This window comes from Miscanthus floridulus, chromosome 1 (genome assembly GCF_019320115.1).
Source record: "Miscanthus floridulus cultivar M001 chromosome 1, ASM1932011v1, whole genome shotgun sequence".
Taxonomy (NCBI): domain Eukaryota; kingdom Viridiplantae; phylum Streptophyta; class Magnoliopsida; order Poales; family Poaceae; genus Miscanthus; species Miscanthus floridulus.
The window spans coordinates 190,870,818-190,888,343 of record NC_089580.1 but is presented as its reverse complement, the minus strand read 5'-3'; positions in this window follow the sequence as shown (position 1 = coordinate 190,888,343).

Genomic DNA, 17,526 nt, shown 5'->3' with positions numbered 1-17,526 from the left:
ATGCATAGCGTGATTGTATCACTTATTCTAGCACCTCGTTGAGCAAGAACACCAGCCATTATGGTTAGAAGAATTCTTGTGATATCACTTGAGTCTTCTCTTCATGCTCACAAAGTTGTTCTAGTGTTTTGTGAGGGCTAGAATGTGTGGACACCTTCCCCTTGTTGCTCCTCCAAACGCCCACCGGGAAAGCCTCAGGCTTCTTTCCCATAGTTTCTCAATTTACCGAGAAATCTGCTGAGCATATGTTAGGCAGGCGACTTTTCCTCTTCTCTAGTATAATTTTATCGATGGGCCGATGTGACACGATTCACAATGAGTTTTGGCCTTGTGGAGATCTGGACTCTCTTAAATCCAAAGAAGTCTTGGTGGGTTAATCTCTGGTCAATGTATCCTTCCCAGTTAGGTGACCATTTGCCAAATTTATTGTCCTTTGATCCGATCGGCAATTTCACTTTCCAGACCAAGTCTCCTTTAGAGAATTGCTTAATCTTGACCTTTTTATTGTAATATTTTGCAACCCTCGGTTTATTGGCTTCGATATTTTCAAGAGCATGCAGCCGAAGGCAACTCAAGTCTTCCAAATTATCTATCATAAGATTCTTGTAGACTTCAGCTGACAAATCATTCTGCTATGTAATACGCCTTGATCCACTCTGAACTTCCCAAGGAAGAACGCATTATGGCCATACACAAGTTCGTAAGGTGACATTTTAATTGATCCGTGGTAGGCCATCCTATATGCCCACAACGCCTCATTTAGCGTCGAATGCCACTTCCTTAGCCGTTCCTCAATCTTTTCTTGATTAGCTTAATCATAATCTGGTTGGACGCCTCTGCCTGGCCATTAGCCTAGGCATAGTAAGGGGAGGAATTCAATAGCTTGATTCCCATACTGGCAGCAAAATCTCCGAAGTCTTCTGATGTGAACATTGTCCCTTGATTGGTAGTTATGGTTTGAGGAATCCCAAAACGATACACAATGTGTTCCCTGACAAAATCAATCATGTTCTTTAAAGTTACCATCTTCAAAGGAATTGCCTCAACCCATTTAGTGAAGTAATCTATTGCTACCAGTACGAACTTATGTCCTTTGCTTGAAGGCGGAAAAAATCTAGCCAATTAAATCAATTCTCCAACCTCGAAATGGCCATGGTTTGATTATTGGATTCATGGCCGATGCAGGTGATCTCTGGACATTACTAATGGAGACGGGGATCCCAATCTTCTGTCAGGTGATGGTAACTATCGTTGTGGCGGAGAATAACACACCGATCCGGCTTCAGATCGAAAGATCGAACCCTGCAATCTTAGCACCACAGCTCCTCTAGTTATCAACCAAGTCACGGACCAAGTTGACCTCGCCAAGAAGGCTAATCCCTGCCTGCGCAACGAAGAACACAAGCAAGAACAAGAAAGAACGCAACCAAATTGCAGATGAATGATTAACTCACGAAGTTGGGGTCTCACAAACCGATGAACGGCAAAACTGTTCTCAACAGATTAATCTAAGCAAAACCTAAACCCTAATGGAGGGGCGGTGGCTGTTTATGAAGACTCTAGGGTCATGCAAGACCCCTAGACGTGCCCCTAATGGGCCCAAACTCGATACATGGTCCAACGGACCAAAAGACGGTGTCGCAGCACCCTGGTAGATTCTAGATGCTGACTTGTTTCGATGATTCCTGTTGATTCCGAATAGCTTTTGATGTGAAACCACTTGGATTGGCTTCCTTATCAAATTAGCTTTCCATCCATATATGGATCATCGAAAACGGAGTCCGGATGCGTCCTGGGTGACCAGTTTAAGGCAGACTGGTCCTGGAGGCCGAGGCAGACTCGAATTCTTGTTGGACTGGGCCTCCGGCTTGTGTTGGACGTCCTTGCTGGTCATCATCACCTCCACCACTTCCTCTAAGTCCTTCATGACCCTCTCCAATGTTCCTAAGCAAGATAACATCATTAGGTAGTAGTCTATTCTCAAAAGTATGAAAAGTATCGCTTAAGAACGAGCTCACCTCTAAATTGAGTTGTCGCTTTCGAGCCCGGGTCATTGGACCTTGCATGACGGTTGGAGGATCAGCGGGTACCTCTGAAGAAGTGATGTCCTCATCATCCTCCCCCTCTTGAATTGGAGTCATCCTCGACTCAAGCTCATCTTCTTCTCCCAAATAAGGTTTCAAATCTGCAATGTTAAAGGTGGGACTAACCCCGAACTCGGGTGGCAATTCAAGTTTGTAGGCATTATCATTTATTTTCTCAATGATCTTATAAGGACCAGCTGCTCTTGGCATTAATTTAGACTTACGCTAGCTCAGGAAATCTATCTTTTCTCAAATGTAACCAAACCAAATCACCCGGTTCAAGTTTAATCTCTTTTCTACCTTTACTACCAGCAATTCTATACTTTTCATTCATGCTTTCAATATTTGCTTTAGTTGTTTCATGCAACTTACGAATAAAATCAGCACGCTCTCTAGCATCACTATGTATTCTCTCAGTGGTAGGTAAAGGCAAAAGATCAATAGGAGCACGGGGGTTAAAACCATACACTACCTGAAAAGGACTTACCTTGGTGGTGGAATGTTCCGCCCTGTTATATGCAAACTCCACATGCGGCAAACACTCTTCCCACATCTTCAAATTGCGCTTCAAAATGGCTCTCAACATGGTGGACAATGTTCGATTCACAACCTCAGTTTGCCCATCAGTTTGGGGATGACATGTTGTAGAAAACAGCAGCTTGGTCCCCAATTTATTCCACAACGTGCGCCAAAAATGACTCAAGAATTTTGCATCGCGATCTGAAACAATAGTAGAAGGCATACCATGCAAGCGAACGATTTCTTGAAAGAAAAGGTCAGCAATATGAACAGCATCGTCGCTCTTATGACAAGGAATAAAATGTGCCATCTTAGAAAAACTGATCAACCACCACAAAAATACTATCCCTCCCCCTCTTAGTCCTTGGCAATCCCAACACAAAATCCATAGATATATCTGCCCAAGGAGTAGAAGGAACAGGAAGAGGCATATACAAACCATGTGGGTTCAACCGCGACTTAGCTTTTTGACATGTGGCACACCGAGCCACATACCGCTCTACATCTCGCCTCATCCTTGGCCAAAAGAAGTGTGTGGACAGCACCTCCTCCGTCTTCTTGGCACCAAAATGTCCCATCAATCCGCCTCCATGTGCCTCCTGCAACAACAAAAGACGAACGGAACCAACTGGAATGCATAGGCGGTTAGCTCTAAACAAAAACCCATCGCTGATCATAAACTTATTCCATGTGCGTCCCTCTCTACAATTAAGCAACACATCCTTAAAATCAGGATCAAGCGCATATTGTTCTTTAATGGATTGAAGACCAAAAATCCGGCAATCAAGTTGGGACAGCAATGTATATCTTCTAGACAAAGCATCAGCAATCACATTATCCTTCCCTTTCTTGTGTTTGATAATATAAGGAAAAGATTCAATAAATTCAACCCATTTAGCATGCCTACGATTCAGATTATTTTGAGAGCGAAGATACTTAAGCGATTCATGATCAGAATGAATAACAAATTCTTTAGGCCACAAATAATGACGCCACGTCTCCAAAGAACGAACAAGTGCATACAATTCTTTATCATACGTGGAATAATTAAGAACAGGACCATGCAATTTTTCACTAAAGTAAGCAACTGGTTTACCATCTTGCATCAAAATACCACCAATGCCAACTCCACTAGCATCACATTCTAGCTCAAAAGTCTTACCAAAATTTGGAAGTTGCAGCAATGGTGCGTGTGTAAGCTTGTCCTTCAAAGTGTCAAAGGACTCCTCTTGTGCCTCTCCCCAATGAAACACCACTCCTTTCTTCGTCAACTCATGCAATGGGGCAGCAATGGTGCTGAAATCTTTGACGAAGCGGCGGTAGAATCCTGCAAGACCAAGAAAACTCCTCACCTGTGTGATGGTTTGGGGAACCGGCCAGCTCTTTATGGCTTCAATTTTCATCTCGTCCACCTCAATTCCCTGTGGAGTTACAACATAGCCAAGAAAAGAAACTCGATCCGTGCAAAAGATGCACTTCTCAAGGTTACCAAATAAACGTGCATCACGTAAAGCATTAAAAACAGCACGTAAGTGATCCATATGTTCATCAAAAGACTTGCTGTAAATCAATATATCATCAAAGTAAACTACCACAAAATGTCCAATAAAAGCTCTTAAAACCTCATTCATTAAGCGCATGAAAGTGCTAGGTGCATTTGTCAAACCAAAAGGCATTACTAACCACTCATACAACCCGAATTTGGTTTTAAACGCAGTTTTCCATTCATCTCCAAGTTTCATTCTAATTTGGTGGTAGCCACTTCGCAAGTCAATCTTAGTGAAAATTATAGAACCACACAACTCATCAAGCATGTCGTCTAGCCTAGGAATAGGATGACGATACCGAATAGTAATATTATTGATGGCTCTACAATCAACACACATACGCCAAGTTCCATCTTTCTTAGGAACCAAAAGTACAGGAACGGCACAAGGACTAAGGCTTTCACGTACATACCCATGGTCCAAAAGGTCTTGGACTTGTCGCTGAATTTCCTTAGTCTCCTCAGGATTGGTTCGATAGGCAGCATCGGTTGGGCAAGGTTGCTCCCGGAATCAAATCGATTTGATGCTCTATCCCTCTCATAGGTGGCAGCCCAGGGGTATCTCAGCTAGAAAAATGTCCTCATACTCCTGCAAAAGGTTAGTGACAGCAGGAGGTACCGAACTAACAATATCATCAAGCGAAAACATAGCTCGTTTGCATACCAAAGCATAGCAAATATCATCATCAGAAATTTCAGCAAAGTCACATTTTGTTGCAAGCATAACACCACCCTTCAATTTAATCCCCTCAGCCTTAGAAATAGATGTAGACTTATCCTTTTTAGGTGGGAAAATAGAATTAGCAACTTGCTGATTTTCAGATTGAACATCATTCAAACTAGCAGCGCGTTCTCTATCAGCTTGTACAATTTGAGCAGGGGTCAAAGGTACCAAAGTAATTTTCTTTCCTTTATGCACAAAAGTGTATTTATTACTTCTACCATGGTGTGTAGCATCATTATCATGTTCCCAAGGACGACCCAATAAAAGTGAACAAGCTTGCATAGGTACCACATCACAATCAACAGAATCAGCATAAGAACCAATGGAAAATGAAACTCTGCAAGTTTGTGTTACCTTTGCTTTACCAGAATCATTTAGCCACTGAATATGGTATGGACGTGGGTGTGGGCGTGTGGTCAAGCCAAGCTTCTTGACCAAATCAGAACTCACCAAATTGTTGCAGCTACCTCCATCAATAATGACACGTGCTCGACGGTCGCTGATGACGAAGAAAATCTAGGAACAAGTTATGGCGTTGTAGCTTCTCAGGTTGCTGGACTTGTGAGCTGAGCACCCGCTGTACAATGATGCTCCTATAGGACGCCGTGGCCTCGTCACCAAGGACTTCGCCGTCCTCCTCATCTGCATCTTGGTCTTCTTCATCCTCAATGTCAGAGGTGCTGATGTAACCATCTTCTGTAGCAATATATGCCCGCTGACTTGGGCAGTCCTTCTAGCACATGGCCAATGCCATGGCAGCGGTGGCACTGAATACCCGAAGTGCGTCCCGTCGATGCAACGGATGAGGAACTCTTGGTAGGCACCTGCAAAGAATTTTTACCTAAATCTGAAGGTCTTGCGGGAGGTGCCTTAGGTGTAGCGGAAACTCCAGAGGTTGCTGGTCGCTTGCTCGCTGGTGGAGGCGTCCGAAAAGTGGTTGGCTTGGTCAGCCCCGAAGATGGTGCCGAGCGTGGCGTGTATGTGCTGGTGCTGACCTTGCTCTTGCCCTGCTGTTCACGCCCCTGCAATTCCTTTTCTGCAAGCATAGCAAACTGAAACAACTGGTTGACAGTGTTAAATTCTTTATAATCAACAATGTCCTGAATCTCACGCCTCAAACCCGAATAAAAATGACAAATGGCATCTTCGTTTCCCTCCACAACACTACAGCGCATCAATCCCTTTTGGAGCTCACCATAGTAATCCTATACAGATTTATCTCCTTGTTCTAAACGCATCAATTTCTTACGCAAAGTCTCTATGATAAGGAGGAACAAAACGATCACGCATAGCTACCTTAAGTTCTTCCCATGTACCAGGTAAAGCATCCTAGTGCAGCTAGCCCATTCCACCAAATAATGGCAAAATCCTTAAACTCACTAGTAGCTTGTCTAACTCTATGCTGCTCAGGTACAAGGTGGGCACTAAACTTTTGTTCTACCATCATCTCCCAATCAAGATATCCCTCAGCATCATAATGACCCAAAAAAGATGGTATTGTGAACTTAATTTTAGCATAAGGATCATCGGGCACACGGTGATTATTACCTTGACGGCGGTGGTGGTGGTGGACACCACCCATACCTATCGTGTTGCGGCGAAGACGTTGTCGTAATCTCTCTTATCAGACAGTTGCTCGACCTATGTTACCGTTGGCATCATACACCGTGTCTTGACCATCGATGTTGCTGCCGGAGACGTCGTTGTTGCCCGCCACAAAGGTTTCCAACTCAGTAACCTTATCGGTTAGCGTGGAAATTCGCTTGTCCAATCTCTCCATGCTATTGCCAATGTTGAGCTCAATGAGTGCGTCAGTGACGACCTTCCTTGATGGCCTCATTCATCCTTTTTTGGGCATCCTCTACAATAGCTTGTAGTTGCTCTTGACTGACACACTCGTTGAAACCCTTAGGATTGTTATCTCCAGTCTGTTCATCTCCTGCCATTGAAAACACAAAAACAGGAACAAACATGTGAAAGTTATCCCTACTAAATGACTACGTGGTTGTAGTGGTGTCACTTTTCATAGCAAGTGGAAGCGTCTTACCAAGCTCTTACAAAGTTCTTACCAACACAAGCAGTGGGCGGTACAACCGGCGGCTGGTTCGTGATACCTGTGAGGTAGTGGTACCGAGATTGCAAGGCCCTTTGTCTGTACTGATCTGAAGAGTTTATGGAGCTTGGAAGGCAAACAAAGAGTAATATGTATATCTGGCACACAAGTCAGTAACAGAAAGTAATGCTGAATTATAGTCCAAAGTACTTGTTCTTGTTGCTGGTCTAAAGTGTTGCAAGTACCAGGTGTGTGACAAAAGTATGGTGGATAGCAAGGTGATAGGTGTGAGAAAAACAAGTATGGTGGATGGAGACAGCAACACAAACAAGGAACCAGACACCACACGCTAACATAGCTCACTTTGGTCTTCTCTATGTGCTCCTCTAAATATTGTTCCTCTTTTGCCCCTCTCTTTTTTTCTATTTTTTGGGTTGTCGTTGTTTTTTTTAGGAAATTTTGACTTTTTTATTTTATTTTTTTGATATTTTTCTTTACTTAGGAGCACAAAAGAAGTAACCATAGAAAATATGAGCTCAAACAAGTGAAAGACGTGGCCTGTGGAATTTTTAGAAAACTGGATCAAAATCGACAAAAACCTTGTGACCACGAAACGAGGATCTTGTGACCACTTTTTGACCAATCTAAAAATTTTGAACCCCAACAAAGTGGGGGATGGACGGATCCAAAAAAATTTTCTGATTGATTTGCATATATGGAACGTCGAAAACAGAGTTCGTATGCGAAAACTAGACCAGTTTTAAGAATTGGCTCCGAATTAGAGGACAAAACGGGAACAATGTGTGCAAAATTGGTCACAACAGCCAAGATTTGATGGAAACGATGGGGGAAAACACACAAACTAGACTCTAACATGACCTAACCAGCAACAAGACCTCGACCAGGACACAAACTCAACACGACGGACTCTGAAACTGAAATATGCAAAGGCTATAGCGCGGAAGGTTCTAGGACAGGAAAAACGAGTATGGCACTGGACTATGGGACGAATGCGAAACACTCAAACTAGGGAATAAAAGTGAACCTGATGGTATACCTTAGCTCTGATTACCACTTAATGGAGACAGGGATCCCGATCTTCCGTCAGGTGATGGTAACTATCGTTGTGGCAGGAGAATGACACACCGATCCGGCTTCAGATCGAAAGATCGAACCCTGCAATCTTAGCACCACAGCTCCTCTGGTTATCAACCAAGTCACAGACCAGGTTGACCTCACCAAGAAGGCTAATCCCTGCCTGCGCAATGAAGAACACAAGCAAGAACAAGAAAGAACGCAACCAAATTGCAGATGAATGATTAACTCACGAAGTTGGGGTCTCACAAACCGATGAACGGCGAAACTGTTCTTGACAGATTAATCTAAGCAAAACCTGAACCCTAATGAGGGGCGGCGGCTGTTTATGAAGACTCTAGGGTCGTGCAAGACCCCTAGATGCGCCCCTAATGGGCCCAAACTCGATACATGGTCCAACGGACCAAAAGACGGTGTCGCAGCACCCTAGCAAATTCTGGACGCTTACTTGTTTTGATGATTCCCGTTGATTCCGAATAGCTTTTGATGTGAAAGCACTTGTATTGGCTTCCTTATCAAATTAGCTTTCCATCCATATGTGGATCATCAAAAACAGAGTCTGAATGCGTCCTGGGTGACCAGTTTAAGATAGACTGGTCCTAGAGGCCGAGGCAGACTTGAATTCTTGTTGGACTGGGCCTCCGGCTTGTGTTGGACGTCCTTGCTGGTCATCATCACCTCCACCACTTCCTCTAAGTCCTTCATGACCCTCTCCAATGTTCCTAAGCAAGATAACATCATTAGGTAGTAGTCTATTCTCAAAAGTATGAAAAGTATCGCTTAAGAACGAGCTCACCTCTAAATTGAGTTGTCGCTTTTGAGCCCGGGTCATTGGACCTTGCATGACGGTTGGAGGATCAGCGGCTACCTCTGAAGAAGTGATGTCCTCATCAATTACCAAAATATTGATAGTCCTGGTACCCCTTGTAATATTCAAAGCAATCTTCCAATATCGTTGGCCAGAAATATCCAGTTTTGCGAATAATCTATTTCATCTTATAAGCCGATTGATGAGCTCCACATATCCCTTCATGCACCTCATCCATCAACACCTTAGCCTCTTCTTGGTTTAAGCATTTGAGCAACACCTCATCGATTGTTTTATAATATAACTGATCATCTAACAAAGCATACTTAGCCGATTTATACCTTAGCTTTCTGGTAACTTTCTGAGACAGATTTCTAAGGTAATCGGCTATTTCAACTCTCCAATCATTACTTGAGGTTTCACTACTCAAGACTTCTTGAAACATTCGATATCCTGATGCACTTTGAGCTAGACAATTAGCCTCTTGGTTTTGTGCTCTTGGAATATGTTGGAAAGAGATACGAAGAAACTCCTTGAGCAACTTTTGGCACTCATCATAATATCCTTTCAAAGTCTCTTCTTTGCACTCATACAGGCCGATCAACTGATTAATAATTAACTGTGAATCTCCAAATACTTCAATTGCTTCGGCCTTTACTTCATGAAGAAGTTGAAGTCCCTTGAGAATAGTTTCATACTCTACTTGATTGTTAGTGATCATTGGTTCAGTCAAAAAAGCAAACTCAAAACTTGCCCCCCCAAGGCAAAATAATAATAATACCAATGCCACCACCCTGCTTGCATGATGACCCATCAAAGAACAGCATCCAAGGCATCGGCTCTACATAACTAATGCTTGGCTCGTGATGCTGGGTGATAAAATCAGTCATTACTTGTCCTTTGACTGCTTTAGCCGATTCGTACTTTAAGTCGAATTCCGATAACGCAAGAATCCACTTTCCCACTCTTCCATTCAGTATTGGCATTGATAACATGTGTTTAACCACATCAGCCTTGGAAACAACTGTACACTCGGCTGATAATAAGTAGTGTCATAATTTAGTGTAAGAGAAATATAAACACAAGCATAATTTTTTGGTGGGAGAATATCTCATTTCTGAATCCAGTAGTCTTCTACTTAGATAGAAAACAACTCTCTCTTTTTCTTCAAATTCTTGCATCAGGGCCAATCCAATTGTCTTGTCATCAGCCGATATGTACAACTTAAATGGCTTACCTTGTTGAGGAGGGATCAACATAGGTGGACACTTCATATATTCTTTTATATCTTCAAACGCCTTTTGTTGTATGTCACCCCACTTGAATTCTTAATCATTTTTCAACTTCAACAAGGGAGAAAACGGCTGGATCCTTTTTGACAAATTTGAAATGAATCTTCTGATGAAATTAATCTTACCAAGTAGAGACTACAATTCTATTTTCATAGTCGAGGGAACTGCTTCATCAATTGCCTTCATGCTTTTCTGACCAACTTCAATTCCTCTCTCGTGGACCATGAATCCTAAAAATTGTCTGGCTGATACTCCAAAAGCACACTTATTAGGATTCATCTTCAAACCATGCTTCCTCATGCATTCCAGAGTCTCACGCAAGTCAGCCAGGTGTTCTTTGTACCCTTTAGATTTTATCATCACATCATCGATGTAGATCTCAACAATCCTGCCGATCAACTTATGAAAAATGTAATTCATCGCCCTTTGATAAGTTGCACCAGCATTCTTCAGACCAAAGGTCATCACAACCCACTCGAATAGACCGATTGCGTTGGGGCACCTGAAAGCGGTCTTTGCTATGTCTTTCTCAGCCATGAAAATTTGGTTGTATCCTGCATTACCGTCCATGAAGCTAATAACCTTGTGCCCGGCTGTTGCATCTACTAACATATCAGCTATCGGCATTGGAAAACCATCCATATGTGTGGATTTGTTCAGATCCCTGAAATCAATGCAAACCCTCAATTTTCCATTCTTCTTATATACAGGGACAACATTCAATATCCACTCTGCATATCGGCACGGTCGGATAAATTTTGCTTCCAATAACCTTTCAGTCTCCTTTTTGATACCATCAAGCACGTTCGGGTTGAATATCCTTGGAGCTTGTTTAAACGGTTGATATCCATGTTTGATTGACAATCAATGTTCAATAATTGACCGGTCTAAACCAATCATCTCATAGTATTCCCAAGCAAAGTAGCCTTTAAATTCCTTTAATAAATCAATTAATTCCCGCTTATACTCCGGATCCAACTTAGCACTTATGTACATCAGCCTAGGTCTATCTCTAGGACCAATATCTACTTCTTCTAATTTATTGGCCGATGTGAAGCCATGTCCTAGTTTGCCATCTGTACCATCTATTGGATTATTCATTAATACAAATTTTCAAAGCCGACTGCTTGGATCGACTATTGGCTTTCACCATTGACTCTGAATTCTGATGGTAACAGAAAAGCCATTTGGATATTAGCCGATGGTTGCTTTCTGTCGGTTGTCTGCTTGGTATGCCATACCTGAGGATTACCAAATGTTGAGCTTGTTCCATCTCTTTATTCCTTAGGTGTTGCACCCTTCTCTTCTAACTTCTTGTTAAACCTCCTAGACACCATTGGCCCTTCTGCCAAATATATTTTCTTTCGTTGCCTTTCTCTTCATGATCAGCCCAGTCCTAGTCAACAACTCTTTTTCCAAGCCGATCATAAACACTTTTATTTTTTAGGCGCCGATCCATGTTATTATGATGATACGCATCTTGAGCATGGATAGACCGGCGGCTGGTTTAAGACTGCCTATACTCCCGACATTGATTACTACATTATGGACAGTCATGTCTGGTAGGCAACTTTAAACCTTCATTCCAGCAATGTCTGAAGAAAGGATAATTCCAATGTAATTCAACTTGTTTCTTTTCATACCTCTCTTCTTTTAGTTGATGCTGGTACACTTGATTCTTTAACCAATGCTGATAATCCTTTTCTTTCTGCCGCTGCCACTTATTCAACAGAATCCGAGATGTAACCCGCAGCTTTGTCATCTCTGCTTTTGATGTCTCCCCCTACTCGTATCGGCTCTTTTACTCGGCACGACGTCTTCTAATCTCTCTGTACTCGTCAGCCGATATTTGCATCTTGGGATCGACTGTTCTAGCTTCTTTTGATTTGGTTGATGTTAGGACCTTAGTTTTTCCTTTGAATAGCCCAGCATCAACCATGTTTAGATCTCCTAGGAAAGGATTATCGTCAACTTTCATTTTCCAAGGCGTATCAAATTTGAGCCTCCCCTGCTGAATAGCCCTCTGTATATGCTGCCGGAAAATTCTATATTCGTTGGTGGAATGAGAAGTAGCATTATGGAATTTGTAGAACTTCTTATTCTTTAATTGATCAGGGGGCAACATGACATGACCATCGGGCAACTTGATCTGCCCTTTCTCAAGTAAGAAATCGAAGAGCTTGTCTGATTTGGTGACATCAAAGTCATAGCTCTCCTCAACTCCTGTTCCCCAAGGATTTGACACAATCACTGTCTTCTTGCCCCAATTCCATTTAGCCGTAGCAACCTCTTCTTCTTTGTCTTCATAGCCGTCATCGACTGAGTATGGATCATAAGCTTCGGCTACTATGGTACTCTTCTAGAACTGGGTATCTCTGCACACACTCTGGAATTGGCTATTGAGCGCTGCTTCTCGTTGAGCCAATTGACCCAAGTTGTCAAATTCTTATCCCAGCAGCTTTTCTTTCCACATCGACAGCATTCCTTGAATAGCTAAAGCTGCTAGTTGATCATCGGCCAAGTTTAAGGAGAAGCACAAGTTCCTGGTTTCTTAGAACCTCTGAAGAAATTCAGTGCCCAATTCATTAGTCTTCTGTCTTATAGTTGTCAGATCGGTAATCTTCTTTTCTCCAGCCCCAGTGTAAAAATATGTATGAAATTTCTTCTCTAGGTCAGCCCAATTGGCAATAGAATTGGCTGGCAATGATGAAAACCAAGTGAAGGCTAGCCTTGATAACGACAAGGAGAAGAAACAAACTCGATGGGCATCCTCAACTGATGCTTTACCGAATTGTGTAAGATACGAACTGACATATTCTATCGTGCTTGTACTGTCTTGGCTAGTAAACTTAGCAAACTCTAGGAGCCTGTAATTTGTGGGAAGAGCGACCAAATCATACCATTCTAGATATGGGTGCTTGTATGAAAAGGTCAGCCCTTTTGGCTTCAGACCGAACTAATTCTTCATCATCTCGGTCACCATTAGCAATAATTCATCAGCTTGTGGATTTGGATTTCTCTACACCTACTGACCCATATGTGGATTGAAATTTCGTGTGCCTTGGTATCCTAGATTTAGCATCATGTGAAGGGTGTTATAATCCATGCCATAGTGATACCCTTATGGAATTTTGATCTGCTTGGGTTCTTTGCTGGCTTGCTGCTTGAAGTCTCTGATTGTAGACATAAGGATCTATATCCCTACGGATCCTTTGAATTGATGGTGCTATTTTTTGAGTCGACGATGGTATGTGGCCTAATGTGCCAAAATTGATCACCTAGTTCTGACTTTGCCCCACCGGCTATTGCACATGTTGTACTGACGGTCCAGGATTGTACTGTATCTGATTCTTAGTAGTTCCTTGAGCCTATTTAGATGAACCCTGAACTGTCTGGACATCACCATTACCAGCTGGTGTTGCTTCTTAATGGCTGGTACTGACTTGATTAGTCCCTTGGGTCGACAGATCTACAATGTTGTAATAAGCCGGTCCGCCTTGACCATGTGGAAATCCATGAATCGCCTCTCTTATGGCGTTGTGGAATATGTCCACAAAAGCTTCGTTATGGCTTGATATGTCATCACAAATAGATTTGTCTACAACTTCCTTAAAGAAATGCATGTCTTCATCTTCAGTCATATCAGTCTACCCATGTAGTAGAACTCTTGGTAGCAGAAATTTCTAAACAATTGTGTTGTCACGTGTTTTGGTGTAGGACAATAAACATTTGTTCTGAAACTCTTCTGTACCTTTGCTGATGATACCCTTATCCCCATTAGGTAGATCTTCATAATGCAGCATAAGGATGTTATTGTTGTTGTGAACCGCCATGACGATTGTGGGGTCCCACCGAGCATGCCAGAAACGTGTGTCGACATAGAATTTTTGTCCCGTGCCGAGGACACATGTAGCAAGCCAGAAGGGTCTACTCGATGGAGCTGTAGATCCGCCTAGCTTCAGCGCAGGGATGGTCAATCCTGCGCACTCCTCCCAAGACGTGCCAGTTAATTTGACCATGTAATTGACAAGGAGAGAAATCTTATCAGTAATTAAGGGCGGAACTTGCCAGTGTTGCCAGACAGTCTTGAATATGCGGCTCTGAGAGCCGATATGAAAGAAGATCGACTAAACGGTCAATTCCACCATATTCATGAGAATAAATTGGTTAAAGCTCATTAGATTGTATAAGAAGAATCGGTTATCATTCAAGATAAATATCATTATTTAAGCAGATATTAATCAACGACAATAAGATGTCAACAATAATTGGTTTATGCTGAGCCAATGATTACAAGCAACCGAACCCCATTTTATATAAAGAAACAATTCAACACCATTTAATGATTTAATAAAGATAAATCTAATGAACATGTTAGATCTCATCTATCGCTATGACCAGTGGGGCATGAGGCAGAATCATGCAGGCCGTAGAAATAATAATAGACTCGACGACCCTAACTCATTACTAATATTAGTGGGGAATGAGGCAAAATCATGCAGGCCGTAATACAATAATAAGATCATAGGGCTAACACATCTTTCAACCTATCTTTACTTCAATGGTCTCGTGATGCGAACTGCTCATGAAAGCACTTGATATCGGCTAAAACAGTCGATTTAGGCATAGCGCACAGTTAAAGTCATGCTATCAGGAATAGATCTACCAAATAACGATCCCCACTTCACGGTGCTAACAGTGGGGTGTGAGACAGAATCACACAGGCCATGATAATGGGCCATGGAATGGTTTTCGCTAGCCAATAAATCTACTCAAGACGCAACATGCTTTAACCTCACGCTATGCATGATCAAGATTGAAGTAAAACAGCCGATAAAACGTAACTCATCGTTTAATGTACATATTAGATCAGTTTTAGATTAATAAACGATGGGCTAAACATGATATAAGGCCGATCTAGATCAATCCCAATCGGGCAGAGTGATATTGTTGTAATTTAGATGAATAATGAAAGCAATAAGCAATATCGGTAACTTAATGAATCTACCAAAGACTGCCATTCTAAGGTAGAGCCGATAACTTGACCTTGATCTAGTTCATACAGTGGGGGTCGACCGGATCAATGCAGCCATATTTGAACTAGGCAAGAATCGATAACTAACTTATACCAGAGTCGTAGTGGAGGTCGACCGGATCGATGCAGCTATACGAACAAAGGTATAAGCCATGACAGTACTTACAACAAGCAGTTGAGGTCGACCGGATCGATGTAGCCGTACTTGCTAAAGAACTTGCTGAGATCTACTCTACTCCTACTCCTAAGGGGTGGCCAGAGCTAAAAAAGTAAATGACTTGTATATTGGATTGATTGTTGTTTTTACAATAGCCGATGTTCGGTATTTATACCCAAGACCTATGCATGACTCCTGTCTAAGCATGACTCATCACAATTTTTGACCCTATAGAAAATATTCCTAATTTAAGATAACTTGGACTCTAATCTTTCCCCTTTTGTAGAGTCCATCATGTTTCATCTTGGCGCCGATCATAGCCTTTGTCATTATCTGCCAGCGCTGCCTAAAGAAAGCTAATTCCAGTGCTGCATTCAAATCAGCTGATCCCGATCCACAAGCAACTGATTCCCTGTTGACATAATCTTGGGAGCTTTCGAGTCCCTATGACTCTTCTTCCAAATTTTGGTGTAAACAGGCTTGGACGACCGAACGTGTCCGGTCAGGACGTGATCAGCGTCCGATCAGTAGTAGAAAGCTAGGTTTCGTCCCCAATGGCTATTTTCTCAGTGGGGCTTATAAATAGACCCCCCCAACTGGCCATTTGAGAAGAGGAGAGCAAAGAAAACATACCAAGGGTGTTGATACACCACTTTTGTGATCTCCAATTGCATAGTGCTTAGTGATACATTTGGTGATTAGCGTAGGTGCTTTGCGAAGTGCTTAGGTTAGTTAGACCACCGCTTATACGCTTGCTCTAGGTTTAGGCCTAGTGTTTAGTGAGGTTTGCACACCTCTTACCACTCGGTGCTTGCGCGCACCATTGTTGTACATCGGAGGGGCTTGTAGTCTTGCGAGATCACACCAACCGCATTTGTGGTGTGGCCACCACCGTGTACCGAAGGGAACAAGGCCCGCGGCTGTTCGGCCAGAAGCTTGATAGTGAAGACGATGGGGAGCGGTCCAAGAGAGGCTTGTCGAAAGGCACACCAGAGACCCACTTATGCGTAGGGAAGGCCTGGGGCTATCCACGGAGTTACCCGACTAGGAGCTTAGCCCTTACTAGGGATTCCTTGTGAGGGGCTCCAATGAGGACAAGGGGAAGCTTGCACGCTTCTCGATACCTTGGTAAAAATATCGGAGTCATCAACGGGAGTTTGCATATCTCTACCTTACTCTTTAACTTCCGCATTTACATTGTTTGCATAACTCCTTTTGCGGTAGAGATAGCAACACACTAGCAAAACCATAGTTGCACATTTAGATAGTTTATCTTTTGCATAGGTTTTGCTAAGAATAAGAATTAGAGGCCTTAGTTAGAGTTAGAGTTTTAAGTTGCCTAATTCACCCCCCTCTCTTAGGTGTCATGGTCCATTTCAATTGGTATCGGAGTAGGTTGGCTCAATTTGGACCTTTGGCTTCACCACCGTTGAGACGATGCTATTTAGAGTGGTTGGGATAGATACCTCTAGGCCTCCGCACTTTGACGGCACTAACTTCCCTTACTACAAAGCTAGAATGGCTTGTCACCTTGGAGTGGTAGATTTGGGTGTTTGGAGAGTCACTCGTGATAGGATGAAACCCATTAAGAATCCCGATAAACCTACAAAGAGTGAAGAAAAAGAAATTCATTTCAATGCTAGAGCTAAAAATTGCTTGTTTGAATCTTTTTAGCGTGGATATGTTTAACAAAGTGTTTACTTTAAATACAGCACATGAAATTTTGTTAAAACTCTAAGAGCTCCATGATGGCACGACTAATGTTCGTGAGCAAAAACATTGTCTAGCTAAACAAAATTATGATTCCTTTAAAATGAATGATGATGAGCTTGTTCGTGATATGTATTCTCGTTTAAATCTAATTATCAATGAGCTCCATTCAATAGGATTAACAAAGCTAGATGATGCGGACATCATGAGGAAGATCATCTCTGTGCTACCACAAAAGAAATATGCAAGCATCATCACCATCCTTCACAATATGGAGGACTTGAGCACCATGACCACGGCCATAGTCATTGGCAAGATAGTGGCATTTGAAATATCACGCAAGATGGGTCAAGAAGAAGCCTCTCCATCAAGCAAAGGCAAAGCTCTCACATGTAGTGAGAAAAAGAAGATGAAGGGCAAGCAAGTTGAGACAAGCTAAAGCTCAAGCTCCTCAAGTGAAGATGAAGAAGAAGATGAGGATGATGATGATGATGATGATGATG